General features: G+C 42.0%; 2 pseudogenes; both read right to left on the bottom strand.

The window, feature by feature from the left end:
• Positions 1–3,040: 3,040 nt before the first annotated feature.
• LOC112625292 lies at positions 3,041–4,050 on the bottom strand (annotated as a pseudogene).
• A 13,934-nt stretch (positions 4,051–17,984) lies between these two features.
• Positions 17,985–18,600, bottom strand: LOC112624305 (annotated as a pseudogene).
• Positions 18,601–21,287: the final 2,687 nt, after the last annotated feature.

Here is a 21,287-nt window from a genome sequence, read left to right on the forward strand (position 1 = left end):
ATTTCCCTCCTCTAGTTAATAATTCTATTTGTTAAACTTTCCCTGTTCAAATTATACTCCGATTCTGGACTAGTACAGAATCCAACTGCCACAAAATGGTGCTGGGAGTACTCCTAGGAGATATAGACCTGCGGAGACGAGATCTGAGGGTTGACCCTGTCCTTGGAGTTCAGCACAGCACTGAGCTCCTTAGCAATGGGAAATGGGAAGCTAGTGACCCATGGCGTGCAAGGACATCACACATCAAGCTAGCACTTGTGGCTAATTGTAATGAAGTTGTAACTGAAGCAAGAGTCTTAGGAGCCCAAATGGCAGTTGCAACTAACTGTTGTGGCAGTACATGATGACTATAAGGGATGTGCTGTGAGACGGACTTTTCTGAGCATACTTGAGTATTAACAGAAAGAAAAATGACAAGCCCAAATCCTTTAACTCTCAGCTCAAGTCATCGTTAGAGGACCACAGAGCTTTGAGGATAGCCCTAAAAGAATCTTTTATTGCTCACAGCCAGAGGGCTGGTACTGCTAAAAAATTAAACATACAATTTAAGAGTGTGGGTTGCTGACTTAAACAATAGTTGAATGTATAGTTTTGAGCTTCCCTCTCCCGTGGAAGTAGCTTGCTCTCGGTAGAAGACTAGTCTTCCTCTGCTTAAATATCTGTGATAAGCTCATCTGGAGACAAATGCCTTAAAAGGAGTTACTCATTCTGCTCTAAATCTACCACAACCACCCCGTGTTGCCACTAGACTCATGATTATTGCCAAATCTCAGCACGTTCCAGTAGGACAGGGACCCACCATGAGCCAGGAAGAAATAGTTTATACGCCAAAAGAATTGCCACACTTTTCCAATGTGTATCTTCAGAGACCTGGGGAACATGTGTGGAAGTACATCCTAAAGATGTTCAAACGAGAATAATGGAATAGAACACTAGAGCAGGCTAAATTCATTCACATGAGCGCACTTACTAGAGAGCTTTCCTGTCACAATATGGAAGAGAGACTCCAAAGGCTTAGGGAGATAGGCATGTGGGACTGGATTTACCATGTGCAACCTGCACACCAACCTTCCGGCATGTTCCAGGAAAAGAACCAGGAGACAACTTCCTGCACTAAGGCACCTGCAGACTGGAAAAGCTCTGTGGGTATCTCTTTTGCAGGTTGTGGTGAAAAAACCCTCAACCCTGGTCTGGAGGGCCTGGAACTCCAGCTCACGCCCACCACAGTGTGAGTGATGAGGAAAGCACAAGGCAACTGGATCCAGTGGCAAATCTGCCATTTTAGGGGGGTTATTATCTTGTCTTTTCTTCTTTGAGAAAAGAGGCTTCTAGGAAGCTGTACCTGGTGCCTGTTTGTTCGTGATGCTACTGCACTGATAAACTCAGACCTTCCTAGGTGGGCATGTAAGACCTGCTTATCCCCCAGCTAGGGTGACCAAACCTCCTGGTTTGCCAGGGCATGGGAGTTTCTGCACTAAACTATGAAAATCCCGGGCAGACCAGCACCCCCAGAATCCGGCAGTCCAGCCACCACTCAGCTGCTGCGTTGTTTGGGAGGGAGGACAGCAAAACAGTACAGTGATTTGCTCAAATTTTCTCTCTACTATTTTGAATCTATTAGACAAACTACAGAGACTTTTGGCTCCACTTCAGGATAGAATCAGGTATGTTAATGTAAGTGTAATTTTTTTGTAAAGCATACATACTTTCGAGTCTACGTATTATTTGGCCATTTGTGTAGATTCCAATTAGAAGATGGTGGAACATTTACCATAAGCTCAACAGATGGAAAGTTCATTGAGGCAGCCTCGTGGCCCAGAACTACATAAGGTCTGTGATACATTTTCTTTGTAAATAAACCTGAGTTAAAAATAACTTTATGGCACCTCTGCTTCTCAAAGCGGTTCATGCCTATAATCCCAGCACTTTGAGAAGCAGAGGCAGTGGATCACTTGAGCCCAGGAATTCAAGACCAACCTGGGTACCCCAAGGAGGTAAAATAGAGTTAAGAGTGGAGCCTGCGACTCCTGACCACCTATGGTCAAATCCCTGCTCTGCGTCTTCCTTAGGAGTGGTGGCTTTATAATTGTCAACTTGGCTAGACTTGGCTAGACTGAACTACATGTCCCAGAATTCTCCTGCCTGCATGGCTCTGGTTAGGGTGGACCACCAGAGACATTCTTCAATCAAGGCCCTCTGCATCTGTAAAGTTATTAAGTCTGAAAACTGGGTAAAAGGCTGTGAATTCCACTATAATGATGCAAGCTACATTTTTGACTACCCATCCATTTTGTTCCTAGGAACACTGTGATCAATTACCACCCCAGGCCTTTGTGAGCTAAGGCAACTGGTTAGCAATATGTTCCTGCTGCCCTGTATTGTAAATATGCCCACGCTTCTTGTCTTTGGTGGTTAAACGCAGTCACTTTGACTCTGCCTCTCTGGATTCTCTGGGATTCTATTTCTTTGTAAATAAACCTGAGTTAAAAATAACTTTATGGCTGGGTGTGGCGGTTCATGTGGTGGTGCATGCCTGCGAGTCACGAGTCATTCCTCATTCACAGTAGGGACAATTTGCATTTATGGAAAGCAAACTGGAGGGGTGGCCTGAGCCCACACTGCCCATGGTAATGACTTCTTGCAATGTGAATAACCAAGGTGAGGCAGGTTGGGCAGGTTTTATCCTCCCCACAAAGGCAAGCCTTTGTTCCACAGCCGGCACCTGGCAGAGTGGGAGAGATGGCAGAACCAGAGCTTCTCATTTCCCTCCATCAGGCTAGAGTAGGTCAGTGGGATCATGGACCGAAAGAAGACATTGAATGGGCTGGTCTGTCACTCAGAAATGGGGTCCTGGAGCTGGAGTGGCATGGGTTGGGTGGGGAGAGTAGGTGGTATGGCCCCCCCAACCAGACAACTAGAACCAACCTCCCCCTTAGCTGCCCACCCCCAGTGAGTTCTGCCTCAGCTTCCTGCGAAAGCCCTTGTAGGATGCCCTCTAGGGCAAGACTTCTGGAGGGGGTGGCCCTGCCCTGAGCCATCCTCACCTGAGGGTAGAGCGGTTCGTGGGTGCAAAGGGCATCTTGCTGACTGCGCCCATCTGCTGCTTCTGCCGCACCTCTACCAGCAGCATTGTCCCTGGCTGACCACTGGCAGGGCATGTAACCCATTGCCACATTCTTCTTCAGGTTGGGCAAGGGACAGCCACTGGTCACAGTACCAGTCATGGACCCTCAATGCTCAGGTGGGACTGTGTGCCTGCATCAGGGCCCCCTCACACATCAACCCCACACGTCTCCACTGCACTTCCCCTTCAGCTGGGGACCAGTGACCTTGGCTCCAGGGAAGTCAAGAGCAGCTCGGTGGCGCTTCCCCAATGTCCAACTGAGGCTGCCCTCCACAGGGGTAGTGTGTTCATCAGTGTCACTCCCATACAGCCAGAGGCCCGCCTCCAGGCACAAGCTGCCAGCACTGCCAGCTTCGCCTCTGGGTTTTTCAGAAGAGCTGATGCCGGGTGAACTGCCCCCACTGCTGGCACCAAGATGTCCATGCCGTTCTCTCCTGTGCAGCCACAGTGGGTAAGGTGGGTAAGGCCAGACATGTCAAACAGCTCCATCACAGCACTAGTCATGAAGGCAGTTTCCTCAGGTCAGCTGCCACGCCGGCCTATAGCACCTGAGCCACAGGGGGCCCTTGCAGGGCTAGCAGGGCAGTATCCACCACCTCCAGGCCCACATCTCTGCCCTGCCTCTGAAGTTCTCTGACCTTGACCTGCATGAAGGCCAAGTCTTTTTCCCAGCAGCCAGTGTTGGACATCACATATAGATGCCCCTTAGAAGTGCTGGTCACAATCAAGTCATCGGTAAACAGCAACAGTGTCCTCTGGTTTGGCCTTAGCTCGGCAATGTCTCCAACCACTAGACTCTGCGTCAGCTTCACCGGGTCGCCACCATGTATCTTGGTCTGTGCACAACTAAGCGGATGACACAAGACAGGAGGGAATGCCTGCAGGAGAAAACCCCGATGGGCCACTGTGCTCACAGCCCACTGCATTGTCGCCTCTGACGGGTGCAGACGGTGCACAGAGGCCACGACTCTGCCACACACGCTGGGAGATGTAGTTCTTAGTATATTTAAACACCAGCAAAAACTACAGTTATTAAAGGGAACAGGTAAGTATATAGAAAAACTTAATGCACAGGAGGTGAGGAACTCTCTTCTAGACTTTCTTTCAAATACTGCCCACAGAGCGCTTTTTTCTTTAAAAAAAATTATTGCGTTCTCTTTTTTTTTTTTTTTAATTATACTTGAAGTTCTAGGGTACATGTGCACAACGTGCAGGTTTGTTACATAGGTATACATGTGCCATGTTGATTTACTGCACCCATTAACCAGTCATTTACATTAGGTATTTCTCCTAATGCTATCCCTCCCCCAGGCCCCCAACCCACGACAGGGCACGGTGTGTGATGTTCCTCACCTTGTGTCCAAGTGTTCTCATTGTTCAGTTCCCACCTATGAGTGAGAACATGTGGTGTTTGGTTTTCTGTCCTTGTGATAGTTTGCTCAGAATGATGGTTTCCAGCTTTATCCATGTCCCTGCAAAGGACACGAACTCATCATTTTTTATGGCTGCATAGTATTCCATGGTATATATGTGCCACATTTTCTTAATCCAGTCTATTGTTGATGGACATTTGGGTTGGTTCCAAGTCTTTGCTATTGTGAATAGTGCCATAATAAATATACTTGTGCATGTGTCTTTATATTAGCATGATTTATAATCCTTTGGGTATATACCCAGTAATGGGATGGCTGGGTCAAATGGTATTTCTAGTTCTAGATCCTTGAGGAATCGCCACACTGTCTTCCACAATAGTTGAACTAGTTTACACTCCCACCAACAGTGTAAAAGTATTTCCATTTCTGGCCGGGCGCGGTGGCTCAAGCCTGTAATCCCAGCACTTTGGGAGGCCGAGATGGGTGGATCACGAGGTCAGGAGATCGAGACCATCCTGGCTAACATGGTGAAACCCCGTCTCTACTAAAAAATACAAAAAACTAGCCGGGCGAGGTGGCAGGCGCCTGTAGTCCCAGCTACTCGGGAGGCTGAGGCAGGAGAATGGCGTGAACCCGGGAGGCGGAGCTTGCAGTGAGCTGAGATCCGGCCACTGCACCCCAGCCTGGGCGACAGAGTGAGACTCCGTCTCAAAAAAAAAAAAAAAGGATTTCCATTTCTCCACATCCTCTCCAGCATCTGTTGTTTCTGACTTTTTAATGATCACCATTCTAACTGGTATAAGATGGTATCTCATTGTGGTTTTGATTTGCATTTCTCTGATGGCCAGTGATGATGAGCATTTTTTCATGTGTCTGTTGGCTGCATAAATGTCTTCTTTTGAGAAGTATCTGTTCATATCCTTTGCCCACTTTTTGATGGAATTGTTTGTTTTATTTTCTTGTAAATTTGTGTAAGTTCTTTGTAGATTCTGGATATTAGCCCTTTGTCAGATGGATAGATTGCAAAAATTTTCTCCCGTTGTGTAGGTTGCCTGTTCACTCTGATGGTAGTTTCTTTTGCTGTGCAGAAGCTTTTTAGTTGAATTAGATCCCATTTGTCTATTTTGGCTTTTGTTGCCATTGCTTTTGGTATTTTAGTCATGAAGTCCTTGCCCATGTCTATGTCCTGAATGGTATTGCCTAGGTTTTCTTCTAGGGTTTTTATGGTTTTAGGTCTAACATTTAAGTCTTTAATCCATCTTGAATAAATTTTTATATAAGGTGTAAGGAAGGGATCCAGTGTCAGCTTTCTACATATGGCTAGCCAGTTTTCCCAGCACCATTTGTTAAATAGGGAACTCTTTCCCCATTTCTTGTTTTTGTCAGGTTTGTCAAAGATCAGATGGTTGCAGATGTGTGGTGTTATTTCTGAGGCCTCTCTTCTGTTCCATTGGTCTATATCTCTGTTTTGCTACCAGTACCATGCTGTTTTGGTTACCATAGCCTTGTAGTATAGTTTGAAGTCAGGTAGCGTGATGCCTCCAGCTTTGTTCTTTTTGCTTAGGATTGTCTTGGCAATGAGGGCTCTTTTTTGGTTCCATATGAACTTTAAAGTTGTTTTATTTCCAATTCTGTGAAGAAAGTCATTGGTAGCTTGATGGAGATGGCATTGAATCTATAAATTACCTTGGGTAGTATGGCCATTTTCACAATATTGATTCTTCCTATCCATGAGCATGGAATGTTTTTCCATTTGTTTGTGTCCTCCTTTATTTCATTGAGCAGTGGCTTGTAGTTCTCCTTGAAGAGGTGCTTCACATCCCTTGTAAGTTGGATTCCTAGGAATATTATTCTCTTTGTAGCAATTGTGAATGGGAGTTCACTCATGATTTGGCTCTGTTTGTCTGTTATTGGTGTATAGGAATGCTTGTGATTTTTGCACATTGATTTTGTATCCTGAGACTTTGCTCAAGTTGCTTATCAGCTTAAGGAGATTTTGGGCTGAGACAATGGGGTTTTCTAAATATACAATCATGTCATCTGCAAACAGGGACAATTTGACTTCCCCGTTTCCTAATTGAATACCTTTTATTTCTTTCTCCTGCCTGTTGCCCTGGCCAGAACTTCCAACACTATGTTGAATAGGAGTGGTGAAAGAGGATATCCCTGTCTTCTGCTAGTTTTCAAAGGGAATGCTTCCAGTTTTTGCCTATACAGTATGATATTGGCTGTGGGTTTGTCATAAATAGCTCTTATTATTTTGAGATACCTTCCATCAATACCTAGTTTATTGAGAGTTTTTAGCATGAAGGGCTGTTGAATTTTGTGGAAGGCTTTTCTGTATCTATTGAGATAATCATGTGGTTTTTGTCATTGGTTCTGTTTATGTGATGGATTACATTTATTGATCTGCATATGTTGAACCAGCCTTGCATCCCAGGGATAAAGCCAACTTGTTGTGGTGGGTAAGCTTTTTGATGTGCTGCTGGATTCAGTTCGCAAGTCTTTTATTGAGGGATTTTCTCATTGATGTTCATCAGGAATATTGGTCTAAAATTCTCTTTTTTGTTGTGTCTCTGCCAGACTTTGGTATCAGGATGATGCTGGACTCATAAAATGAATTAGGGAGGATTTCCTCTTTTTCTATCGATTGGAATAGTTTCAGAAGGAATGGTACCAGCTCCTCTTTGTACCTCTGGTAGAATTCGGCTGTGAATCCTTCTGGTCCTGGACTTTTTTTGGTTGGTAGGCTATTAATTATTGCCTCAATTTCAGAGCCTGTTATTACTCTATTCAGAGATTCAACTTCTTCCTGGTTTAGCCTTGGGAGGGTGTATGCATCCAGGAATTTATCCATTTCTTCTAGATTTTCTAGTTTATTTGCATAGAGGTGTTTATAGTATTCTCTGATGGTAGTTTGTATCTCTGTGGGATCGGTGGTGATATCCCCTTTCTCATTTTTTATTGCATCTATTTGATTCTTCTCTCTTTTCATCTTTATTAGTCTTGCTAGCGGTCTATTAATTTTGTTGATCTTTTCTAAAAACCAGCTCCTGGATTCATTGATTTTTTTAAGGGTTTTTGTGTCTCTGTCTCCTTCAGTTCTGCTCTGATCTTAGTTATTTCTTGCCTTCTGCTAGCTTTTGAATTTGTTTGCTCTTGCTTCACTAGTTCTTTTAATTGTGATGTTAACGTGTTGATTTTAGATCTTTCCTGCTTTCTCTTGTGGGCATTTTAGGGCTATAAATTTCCCTCTACACACTGCTTTAAATGTGTCCCAGAGATTCTGGTATGTTGTGTCTTTGTTCTCATTGGTTTCAAAGAACATCTTTATTTCTGCCTTCATTTCGTTATGTAGTCATTAAGGAGCAGGTTGTTCAGTTTCCATGTAGTTGAGTAGTTTTGAGTTTCTTAATTGTGAGTTCTAATTTGATTGCACTGTGGACTGAGAGAAACTTTGTTGTGATTTCTGTTCTTTTACATTTGCTGAGGAGTGCTTTACTTCCAACTATGTGATCAATTTTGGAATACGTGCAATGTGGTGCTAAGAAGAATGTATATTCTGTTGATTTGGGGTGGAGATATTGAAAATCCCTGAATATCTATTAGGTCTGCTTGGTACAGAGCTGAGTTCAAGTCCTGGATATCCTTGTTAACTTTTTGTCTCATAGATCTGTCTAATATTGGCAGTTGGGTGTTAAAGTCTCCCATTATTATTGTGTGGGAGTCTAAGTCTCTTTGTAGGTCTCTAAGGACTTGCTTTATGAATCTGGGTACTCCTGTATTGGGTGCATATATATATTTAGGAAAGTTAGCTCTTCTTGTTGAATTGATCCCTTTACCATTATGTAATGGCCTTCTTTGTCTTGTTTGATCTTTGTTGGTTTAAAGTCTGTTTTATCAGAGACTAGGATTGCAACCCCTGCCTTTTTGTTTCATTTTGTTTTCCGTTTGCTTGGTAGATCTTCCTCCATCCCTTTATTTTGAGCCTATGTGTGTCTCTGCACATGAGATGGGTCTCCTGAATACAGCATACTGATGGGTCTTGACTCTTCATCCAATTTGCCAGTCTGTGTCTTTTAATTGGAGCCTGTAGCCCATTTACATTTAAGGTTAATATTGTTATGTGTGAATTTGATCCTGTCATTTTGATGTTAGCTGGTTATTTTGCCTGTTTGTTGATACAGTTTCTTCCTAGCATTGATGGTCTTTACAATTTGGCATGTTTTTGCAGTGGCTGGTACTGGTTGTTCCTTTCCACATTTAGTGCTTCCTTCAGGAGCTCTTGTAAGGCAGGCCTGGTGGTGACAAAATCTCTCAGTGTTTGCTTGTCTGTAAAGGATTTTATTTCTCCTTCACTTATGAAACTTAGTTTGGCTGGATATGAAATTCTTGGTTGAAAATCCTTTTCTTTAAGAATATTGAATATTGGCCCCCACTCTTCTGGCTTGTAGAGTTTCTGCCAAGAGATCTGCTGTTAGTCTGATGGGCTTCCCTTTGTGGTTAACCCAACCTTTCTCTCTGGCTGCCCTTAACATTTTTTCCTTCATTTCAACCTTGGTGAATCTGACAATTATGTGTCTTGGGGTTGCTCTTCTTGAGGAGTATCTTTGTGGTGTTCTCTGTATTTCCTAAATTTGAATATTGGCCTGCCTTGTTAGGTTGGGGAAGTTCTCCTGGATAATATCCTGAAGAGCGTGTTCCAACTTGGTTCCATTCTCCCTGTCACTTTCAGGTACACCAATCAAACTTTACTTTGGTCTTTTCACATAGTCCCATATTTCTTGGAGGCTTTGTTCATTTCTTTTTGCTCTTTTTTCTCTAAACTTCGTCACTTTATTTCATTAATTTGAACTTCAATCACTGATACCCTTTCTTCCACTTGATTGAATTGGTTACTGAAGCTTGTGCATGTGTCACGTAGTTCTCGTGCCATGGTGTTCAGCTCCATCAAGTCATTTAAGGTCTTCTCTACACTGTTTATTCTAGTTAGTCATTCGTCTAATCTTTTTTCAAGGTTTTTACCTTCCTTGTGATGAGTTCAAACATCCTCTTTTAGCTCAGAGAAGTTTGTTATTACCGACCTTCTGAAGCCTACTTCTGTCAACTAGTCAAAGTCATTCTCTGTCCTGCTTTGTTCCATTGTTGGCAAGGAGCTGCAGTCCTTTGGAGGAGAAGTGCTCTGGTTTTTAGAATTTTCAGCTTTTCTGCTCTGGTTTCTCCCATCTTTGTGGTTTTATCTACCTTTGGTCTTTGATGTTGGTGACCTACAGATGGGGTTTTGGTGTGGATGTCCTTTTTGTCGATGTTGATGCTATTCCTTTCTGTTTGCTAGTTTTCCTTCTAACAGTCAGGTCCCTCAGCTGCAGGTCTGTTGGAGTTTGCTGGAGGTCCACTCCAGACCCTGTTTGCCTGAGTATCACCAGTGGAGGCTCAGTTGGAAATGCAGAAATCACCTGTCTTCTGCGTCAATCACACTGTGAGCTGCAGACCAGAGCTATTCCTATTTGGCCATCTTGGAACGGGAAAAACTCTTTTTTTTGTTTTTAACCCCATTTATTCCTTCATGTAGGAAGACTGATAATTAAATGTCTAAAAGACAGACGACAGATAAAGGCCAAGAGAAAAGTAATTTTTTTTTATACTGGCATCACAGGCTTAATCATGTCAAGTTTCAAAACAACCCCAGCAGCCATCTGACCCTGTTCCTGCAGTTAACTCATGGAAGGGTAGTGTCAAGAGTGATAAAGTGTAAGAGTATTTACCTGTAGTTTCCTTCTTAAAATAAAGTGGAGGCCAGGCACAGTGGCTCACACTTGTAATGCCAGAGGTTTGGGAGGCCAAGGCAGGATGATCCCTTGAGGCCAGGGGTTCAAGACCAACCTGGACAACATGGCAAGACCTCATCTCTACAAAAATTTAAAAATTAGCTGGGTGAGGTGATGCCTGCCTGTAGTCCTAGCTACTTGGGAGACTGAGGCAGGAAGCTCACTTGAGCTCAGGTGTTTGAGATTACAGTGAGCTATGATTGCCTCATTATACTCCAACCTGGACAACAGAGTAAGATTCTGTCTTTTAAAAATAATTAATTAATTAATTAATTAAAACAATAAAATAAAGTGAAGAAGATTCAAAGTCCCACTATCTAAGGTCTGTCAGGGGAAACAGATGATAGGGAAATGATAACAGCCGGCACCCACAGAGTGCTACTTACTATGTGCCAGGTGCTGTCCGAAGCACTCTACATCTGCCAATCATTATTCAGATGAGGGAACTGAAAGAATCTTTGCTTTCAACCATCAGTTATATTGCCTTTTCACAGGCAAGGCAACTGCAGTTATATTGCAATTTTCAATTGCATCTGCAATCAGATGCGAAGGAATTGCTAAAGACTCAGTAGTTGAGGGTTATCTTTTGATCCAGGACCAAAGCAAAGAAGAACTACTTTCATTTATAACAAGGGCCCAGATGCAGGAAGTAGACCTCTCAAACAGTGTGGTGTGAGAGCAGTATGTGGTGGCAAAAATAGGATCCAGGCCATCCTGGAAACAGTCCCCTGACCACAGAAGTTAATTGTTACCATCAGTGCCTTAGAAAGGAAGAAGTAGCGACTGACATCAGGACTTCAGAATTGCATAAAGTTCAGAATAGATGCAGTCATTCTTTACTTCTTTTGTTGTCTTCACGAAATCGTGAATTATGAAATTCCTCTGGGAATATTTATATGTTGATACCTGCACAAAATAGACCCTACCTAGTAATAATCATCTCTATTTTGGTGCATAGTTTTCTGTATTTCCTGTGTGCATGTGTGTGTGTGTGCGCGCACACACATGTGTTTGTGTGTGTGCATGTGTATGTGAGTGTGTGTGTGGTATGAATGTTTCCAATATGCATAAAGGGCCTAGATAATATGATATATATGCATGCTTGTTACTTTTAATCTAGAAATAGGAATTTAGCATTTAAAGTGCCCTAATCAGGAATATACTCTCCAGGACAGGTTTGAATTTTTTTTTTTTTTTGAGACAGAGTCTCGCTCTGTCGCCCAGGCTGAAGTGCAGTGGCATGATCTCAGCTCACTGCAAGCTCCGCCTCCCAGGTTCGTGCCATTCTCCTGCCTCAGCCTCCCGAATAGCTGGGACTACAGGCGCCCGCCACCACGCCTGGCTAGTTCTTTGTATTTTTTTTTAGTAGAGATGGTGTTTCACTGTGTTAGCCAGGATGGTCTCGATCTCCTGACCTCGTGATCCGCCCGTCTCGGCCTCCCAAAGTGCTGGGATTACAGGCGTGAGCCACCGTGCCTGGCCTTGAAATGTTTTTCTCAGGTCTCCACATTCCAGAGGACCTATTGCAAGTGGTTTGACTATTGCTATCTCAATGTACGAGTTGTTAATATACTTTTTAAATGATAGAAATAGTTTTTAGTTGGCAAAATGTGTGGTGTTTAAAATATGGGGATTAGCCAGGCACAGTGGCATGTGTGTGTATGATACTACTTAGAAGGCTGAGGTGGGAGGATTCTTTGAGTGCAGGAGGTTTTTGTCTGTTTGTTTTTGTTTTTGTTTTGTAGAGATAGTGTCTTGCTATGTTGCCCAGGCTGGTCTCAAACTCCTGGCCTCAAGCAATCCTCCTGCCTTGGCTTCCCAAAACATTGTGATTATAAGAATGAACTACCATGCCCAGCCAAGCCCAGAAGTTTGAATCCTGCCTGGGCAACATAGCAAGATCCCATGTCTAGAAAAATAAAATAAACTTAAATTTAAAAAATAAAATGTGTGAGGCCGGGCGTAGCGGCTCACGCTTGTAATCCCAGCACTTTAGGAGGCCAAGGTGAACGAATCACGAGGTCAGGAGATTGAGACCATCCTGGCTAACATGGTGAAACCCAATCTTTACTAAAAAATACAAAAAACTAGCCGGGCGTGGTGGCAGGCGCCTGTAGTCCCAGCTACTCAGGAGGCTGAGACAGGAGAACGGCATGAACCCGGGAGGCAGAGGTTGCAGTGAGCCGAGATCGTACCACTGCACTCCAGCCTGGGTGACAGAGCGAGACTCCGTATAAAAATAAATTAATTAATTAAAATAAAATAAAATATGTGGATTAATTAGCAATACTGTAGAAGAATTTGTGTCCTTATATGTATAGGAGAGCATAAAATTTATGAGCCCAGCTGCCTATCTATATCTTTCAGAGTGGTCTTCGTGGCTTAGACTCTGATTTGGACCTGAAGATTCTCGTACCTATTCTGAATAGTAAGTGAGCTTAACTTGCCTCTAGAATATTATTGCATCTGCCTTGATTAATTCTTTCCTGCAAGATACTTGGCAGTGTGCCAATGGTAGAGACAACCGGCTTTCTACCAGATAGTCCATTCTCCTCTTCTTCCTAGGGGCTTGGCTACCCCACCCATCCAGCTCACCTAAGAGATAGCTGTGGTCATGTGGCTAAGTTTCACCCGATGGCATGTGAATAGAAGAATGTATACCTAGATTTCTGGGCCTACACCTTAAGAACATGAATATGCCTCTTCTGAGGCATATTCCCTTCTTGTTCCCTTCCTGCCATTTGGTTGGCTAGAACTTTACTATGCAGACAACCAAAGGCCCAGCCAGTAGTGCAGAATCATGCTGGAAGGAACCTGAGCCCCTGAGTGGCTCATGAAGCAGACCACCTGCCACCTTGGAACATTCACCTCGGTCTCTTGCTTTAAACCGCTGTGTTATTATTACAGCAGCTTTTCCTTATCTCAACTGATACAGTGCCTAAGGAACTGAGCTGAGCTTGTAAGAAGAGGATGCCTGCTTGCTAATGATGACAGAGGTAGCAGAATTCCATCTAGGGCTGGATACTAGGGTAACATGCCAACATTTAGTGAGTTTGGAGGGAACAGCAACACAAAGCCCTACCCTATCTCTTATATGTAGAGGCCTTCAGCATCTCCCAGTAAGAATCTAACAGGTGTTTTAAAATGTGGACTTTGTTCACAGCTAATATTTTACACTACAGTGAAAATGGAAAGCCTTTCTTCTAAGATCAGAACAACACAAAGATGTCCATTCTTGCCACCTATATTCAACATATAGTATTGGAAATCCTAGCTACAGCAATTAAGCAAGAGAAAGAAATAAAAGACATCCCCCAAATAGGAAAGGGAGAAGTTAAGTTACACCTGTTTGCAGATAACATGTCCTTATATATAGAAAACCCCAGAGACTCCCCCCAAAATCTGTTAAGATAAACAAATATAGTAAAGTTGTAGGATCCAAAATCAACACACAAAAATCAATACACTGAAAACTATTAAAAAATCATTAGAAAAATAGAAGAAGACACAAATAATTGGAAAGATAGCTCATGCTCATGGACTAGAAGGATTAAAGTTGTTAAAATGTCCGTATTACCCAAAGTGGTCTATACAATGGCATACTATTCATCTATGTCTGGGTGCCTTAGACCACAGAATTATCTGCCCAAACCACTTGGAGCCTATTTACAGGGCCAGTACAGCCTCTTTCCTGATTAAGTCCTCCTAAGGGCAGACTGCACAGCTGGAGTACACAACCCTAGAGGCTAAGGATGCCCAGGGGACACACATTTTATGAAGTGGGTGTGGTTACACCTTAGCTGTGCAGCATCAGGTGTCCACACATGTGTCCACAAAGCCCTTTGTGGTGTAGGATGGGGCATAGGTAGAAATAACAGAGGAACTGCCCTCAGACCAGGGATGGGGAGCCAGGGAGCCAGCTAGCTCCATAATCTGGAGACCCCAAGGAGTCTGAGAATTCAAAATAAGAACCTGCCCTTCCAGATCATTATAAAAGTATATTTGTCAAGATGTGAGGGTAGAACATATTTTAACAGCTTGTTACAAATATTTAGATCTGGCTGGGCACGGTGGCTCACACTTGTAATCCCAGCACTTTGGGAGGCCGAGGCAGACAAGTCACTTAAAGTCAGGAGACCAGCCTGGCCAACATGGTGAAACCCTGTCTCTACTAAAAATACAAAAAAAAAAAAAAATTAGCTGGGCATGGTGGTGGGCACCTGTAATCTCAGCTACTCGGGAGGCTGAGGCAGGAGAATCACTTGAAACCAGGAGGCAGAGGTCGTAGTGAGCCAAGATCGCGCCACTGCATTCAAACCTTGGTGACAAAGCAAAAATCTGTCTCAAAATAAATAAATATTCAGACCAATGTTATGTTGGCTTCTAGGTCCAAAGCAAGACTCTGTCTCAAAATAAATAAATAAATATTCAGACCAATGTTATGTTGGCTTCTTGCCCCAGACCTAGAGGTGTTCAAGGAAACAGGCTCCCAGAGGAAAGATGGCATTGGTGAGCCCTGATTTATAGCATGTGCCAGTTTACACAATATAAATACCCATCGGTGATTTTGCACTATCCACGTGATGTCATTGAACGTGGAATTGACCCGGTTGGCTCTCTTGAGCCAGTATGAACAGGCCAAAACTCATAAATAGTGGGGGCTGGTGTCCTAGTCTGTTCCTGCTGCTAACAAAACACCTGAGACTGGGTAATTTATAACAACATGCATTCAATTCTGACAGCTCTGGAGACTGAGAAGTCCAAGATCAAAGCACCAGCAGGTTCTGTGTCTAATGAGGGTTCGGTCTCAGCTTCCAAGATGGAGCCTTGAATACTGTGTCTTCACATGGTGGAAGGCAGAAGGGCAAAAAGGGCAAATACTGTGTGAAGCCTTTTTTATAAGGCGTAAATCCCATTCACATGCAAGGAGCCCTCATGACTTAATCACCTCCCGAAGAACACACCCCTTGATATTATATATTGGTGACTAAGTTTCAACGTATGATTTTGGGGCACACATTCAGACCATAGCCACCATACTGGCCCTGCAGTCTATCCTCTTGCTTGCTTCTCTTCTTCTTATCCAACTTTTTCTCTTCCCTCCTTTTCCATCTCTTTTCCCTCTTAGGAGCAACATGGCTTGTTCTCCAGAAAGTGCACAATAATTCTGTAACTATCTTCTGTTGCTTGAGCCGGACCTTGGTCTTATCCTTTACCCTCACTGGTTCTTTAAAGGACTTTTTTTTTTAGGATTTCAGGAATGTTGTCATTGATACATAATAATTATACAAATGACTGATATTTTGATACATGCATACAATGTATAATGATCAAATCAGAGTATTAGGATATCCATCACTTCAAACATTTATCATTTCTTTGTGTTGGGAATATTACAAATATTCTCTTCTGGATATTTTGAAATATACGATAAATTATTGTTAACTATAGTAACTTTACTCTGCTGTCAAATACTAGAACTTATTCCTTCTGTCTAGCTGTATGTTTGTACCCATTAACCAACTTCTCTTCATCTCCCTACCCACTACCCTTCCCAGCCTTCAGTAACTGTCATTCTACTCTCTACCTTCATGAGATCACCATTTTTATTCCCACATATGAATGAGAATATGTGATATTTGTCTTTCTGTGTTTGGCATATTTTATTTAACATAATGACCTTCAGTTCTATTCATTTTGCTGTGGATGATGGGATTTCTTTCTTTTTTTTTTTTTTTTGTGACCAGAGAGTATTTCATTGTATATATGTATACACCACATTTTCCTTATCCATTTATCCATTGATGGATAGTGAGGTTGATTCCATATCTTGGCTATTGTGAATAATGATGCAAAAAAACAAGGGTACAGATATCCCTTGTATATACTGATTTCCTTTCCTTTGGATACCCAGTATTTGGATTGCTGCATTGAATAGTAGTTCCAGTTTTAGTTTTTTGAGAAACCATACTGTTTTACATAATGGCAGTAATAAATTATCTTCTCACTAACAGCGTATGAGTTTCCTTTTCTCCACATCCTCACCAGCATTTTTTTTTCTTTTTTATAATAGCCATTCTAATTGGGGTGAGATGTTATCTCATGGCTTTGATTTGCATTTCCCTGATGATTAGTGATGTTCAATATTTTTTTTCAAATACCTGTTGACCATTTGTATGTCTTCTTTTTTTTTGAGACAGGGTCTCACTCTGTCACCCAGGCTGGAGTGCAGTGGCATGATCACGGCTCACTGCAGGCTTGATCTCCCAGGGTTAGCCTCCTAAGTAGCTGGGACCATAGGCATGTACCACCTCAAGTGATCTTCCCACCTCATCCTCCTAAATAGCTGGGACCACAGGCACATGCCACCATGCCTTTTTTTTTTTTTTTTTTTGGATAGAGACAGGGTCTCACTATGTTGCCCAGGCTGGTCTTGAACTCCTGGGCCCAAGTAGTCTTCCTGCCTTGGCCTCCCAAAGTGCTGGGATTATAGGTGTGAGTCACTGTGCCCAGTTTGGATGTCTCCTTTTGAGAAGTGTCCATTCAGATCCTATGCCCACTTTTTAACGGGATTATTTGAGGGTATTTTTGTTTTATTTTGTTTTTGCTATTGAGTTGTTTGAGTTCCTTATATATTCTGGATATTAGTCCCTTGTCATATGAATAGTTCACAAATATTTTCTCCATTCTATAGGTTGTCTCTTCACTCTGTCTTTTCACTCTGTCGATTGTTTCATTTGCAGTGCAGAAGCTTTTTAGTTTAATATAGTCTCATTTGTCTATTTTTTGTTTTTGTTCCCTGTGTTTTTAAAGTCTTAGCCATAAAATCTTTCCCTAGGCCAACGTCCCAAAGCATTCTTCCTACATTTTGTTCTAGTAGTTTTGTGTTTCAGATCTTATGCTTAAGTCTTTATTGCATTTTGAGTTGATTTTTATAAGTAGTGAGAGATAGGAGTCTAGTTTCATTCTTATGCATATGACTATCCAGTTTTCTCAGTATCATTTATCGAAGAGGGTGTTCCTTTCCCAGTGTATGTCCTTGGTGCCTTTGTCAAAATCAGTTTGCTATAAGTACATGGAATGTATTTCTGGTTCTCTATTCTGATCCATTGCTCTATATGTCTATGTGTATACCAATAGCATGTTGTTTTGGCTGCCATAGCTTTGTAGTGTGTTTTGAAGTCAGGTAGTGTGATGCCTCCAGCTTGGCTTTTGTTCAGTATTGCTTTGGCTATTCAGAGTCGTTTGTGGTGCCATACCAATTTTAGGGATTTTTTTTTTTTCTATTTCTGAAAAGAATGTCAGTGGTATTTCAATAGGAATTGCATTGAATCTGTAGATTGCTTTGGTAGTATGGTCATTTTAGCAATATTAACTCTACTGATCCATGAGCATGGTATGTTGTTCTGTTTTTGTGTTCTCTTCAATTTCATCAGTATTTTACAGTTTTCCTTATAGAAGTCTTTCACCTCCTTAGTTAAATTTATTCCTAGGTATGTTATTTCTTTCTTTCTTTAGCTATTATAAATGGAATTGCTTTTCTTTCTTTTTTTTTTTTTTGTTTAAATACATTTTATTTTTAGACAACCTGACATAGTTTTCTTAAAAACTGCCTTCACTACAAATAAATCATAGTCAAAATAAATGAAGAGCTCAAGATTATATCAGTCCCATCCATCTTAAGTACTGGTGTTGTGTGGATGACAAGCAGCAGCCAGTTATGATGACAGGTGATAGATCCAAAGAAATTGCCAATTTTGTTACCATTTTTTCCATTTCTAAATCATCCTTAAAGAAAATCATATATGAAGTCATACCATTCTCATGGTAGTTCAGTAGGACAACCATGCCATCTGGATTCATGTTTTCACCAATAAAGAACTGGAGTTTTTGAAATTAGCAAGGGTGTGCTTGATTGGTTCTGTAGCCTCTGTCACAGAACGTTTTACTCTTTCTGGTCTCTATTCTCCAAATTTGCCTTTGATTGATTTCATGTAATCTTTGATGTACTTCTTGTAGGCTTCTTTTGTGAAGTTGGTTTCCTGTAAGTGAGGTTCCTGACAATATCAACACCAGTGATTACTGTGCTTTAGGTACCTTTGCTCTAGGGGGCCCTTCAGCAGAGGCATTTCCACCAGTGAACAAGTCATGAGTGTTACCTTCTGTCCTACTTACCATCTTTTCCTCCACCTCCAGGCAAGCCTGTCTGCAATCTCCCAAATCTTATACATGTTGGAGAACTATTATGACTGATGATGCCAGGGTAGATAATCATGATAGTGGCTAAAGGGAGACCATGGGGGCACTAATTTAGCAGGAGCCTGGAGCTCAGAGTGAGTGCAGGGTAGCCAGAGTGGCACTGGGTGGGGAAGTGGGTGGAAATGCGGGATTGCTTTCTTGATTTCTTTTTAGTTAGTTCATCTTTGTTGTATGGAAACACTACTGATTTTTGTGTATTGGTTTTGTATCCTTCAACTGTACTGGATTTATTTATCATTTGTAAGAGTTTTTTGGTAGAGTCTTTAGGTTTTTCTAGGTATAAGATCATGTCATCTGTAAAGAGGGACACTTTCACTTCTTTTCCAACTTGGATTATGCCTTTATTTCTTCCTCTTTCCTAATCGATCGGGCTAGGACTTCCAGCAAAATGTTGAATAAGAATAGTAAAGGTGAGCATCATTGTCTTATTCCAGTTCTTGGAGGAAAGGCTTTCAGCTTTTCCCCAAGTGGTATGATGTTAGCTGTGGGTTTGTCATATATGGCCTTTGTTATTTTGAGGTATGTTTCTTTTATGCCTAACTTGTTGAGAGTCTTTATCATGAAGGATGTTAAATCTTATCAAATGCTTTTTCTGTGTTTATTGAGATAATCATATGGTTTTTGTCCTTCCTTTGGTTAATGTATCACATTTATTGATTTGCATATGTTGAATCATTTTTTGCATTCCTGGGATAAATCCCACTTGGTCATAGTGTATTATATTTTTGATGTGTTGTTAGATTTAGTTTGCTGGTATTTTGATGAGGATTTTTACATCTATGTTCCTGAGAGGTATTTTTCTCTCATAGATTTCTTTTTTGTGTGTGTCCTTGTCTGGTTTTAGTATCAGATAATGCTGGCCTTACAGAATGAATTAGAAAGATTTCCGTCCTCTTTAATTTTTTGGAATGATTTGAGAAGAATTGGTGTTCTTTATAAGCTTGATAGAATTCAGCAGTAAAGTGATCCAGTTCTGGGCCTTTCTTTGTGGGGAGACTTTTTATTACTGATGTAATCTCATTATTGGTCTGTTCTGTGGGGGAAAAGAAAGATGTCAGACTCTTACTGTGTCTATACAGAAAGAAGTAGACATAAGAGACTCCATTTTGTTCTGTATTTGAGATGCTGTTAATCCGTGACCCTACCCCCAACCTTGTCCTTGCAAGAGACATGTGCTGTGGTGACTCAAGGTTTAATGGATTTTGGGCTGTGCAGGGTGTACTTTGTTAAACAAGTGCCTGAAGGCAGTGTGCTTGTGAAAAGTCATCACCATTCTCTTAATCTCAAGTACCCAGGGACACGTACACTGCCAAAGGTCGCAGGGACCTCTGCCTAGGAAAGCTAGGTATTGTCCAAGGTTTGTCCCCATGTGATAGTCTGAAATATGGCCTCGTGGGAAGGGAAAGACCTGATCGTCCCCCAGACTGACACCCGTGAAGGGTCTGTGCTGAGGAGGACTAGTATAAGAGGAAAGAAGGCCTCTTGGCAGTTGAGATAGAGAAAAGCATCTGTCTCCTACCCGTACCTGGGCAATGGAACATCTGGTGTAAAACCCGATTGTATATTCTGTTTGCTGAGAAAGGAGAAAACTGCCTTAGGGCTGAAGGCGGGACGTGCCAGCGGCAATGCTGCTCTTTATGCACTAAAAAGGTTTATGGAGATATTTGCATATGCATATCAAGGCACAGCACTTTTCTTTAAACTTATGTCACAGAGATCTTTATTCATATGTCTTATTGCTGACCTTCTCCCTACGATGATCCTATTATCCTGCCACTTCCGTTTTTCTAAGATGGTAAAGATAATGATCAATAAATACTAAGGGAACTCAGAGACCATTGCCGGTCCTCTGTATGCTGAGCACCGGTCCCCTGGGCCCACTTTTTCTTTCTCTATACTTTGTCTGTGTGTCTCATTTCTTTTCTCAAGTCTCTCGTTCCACCTAACGAGAAACGCCCACAGGTGTGGAGGGGCAGGCCACCCCTTCATGTTCAGGTTTTCTGTTTCTTCCTGGTTCAGTCTTATGAGGTAGTGTGTTTCCTGGTATTTAATCAATTCCCTCTAGGTTTCCTAGTTTTTGAGCATATAGTTGTTCATAATTCTCTCTGATGACCTTTTGCATTTCTGTGGTATCTGTTGTCATGTCTCCTTTTTCATTTCTGATTATGTTTATTTGGATCTTATCTATTCTTTTCTTGGTTAATCTAGCTAGCAGTTTATCAATTTTGTTTTTCTTTGCAAAAAACCAACTGTCTGTCTCATCGATCTTTTGCCTCTTTCATTATTTATCATTGAGGTTTGGTGGTTTTCTGTAGTGGTAACATTTGATTCCTTTCTCGTTCTCATTTGTGTGTCTGCTATGCCAGTGAGTTTTACACTCTTGTGTGTTTTCTTAATGGTAGACATCATCCTTTCTGTCGTGTGCATCCATGTGAAGAGACCACCAAACAGGTTTTGTGTGAGCAACAAAGCTGCTTATTTCACCTGGGTGCAGGCGGGCTGAGTCCAAAAAGAGAGTCAGCAAAGGGAAATAGGGATAGGGCTGTTTTATAGGATTTGGGTGAGTAGTGGAAAATTACAGTCAAAGGGGATTATTCTCTTATGGGCAGGTGTGGGGGTCACAAGATGCTCAGTAGGGGAGGTTCTGAGCCAGGAGAAAGAATTTCACAAGGTTAATCGCTCAGTTAAGATGGGGCAGGCACA

Source organism: Theropithecus gelada, chromosome 5, assembly GCF_003255815.1.
Source record: "Theropithecus gelada isolate Dixy chromosome 5, Tgel_1.0, whole genome shotgun sequence".
Classification (NCBI taxonomy): Eukaryota; Metazoa; Chordata; class Mammalia; order Primates; family Cercopithecidae; genus Theropithecus; species Theropithecus gelada.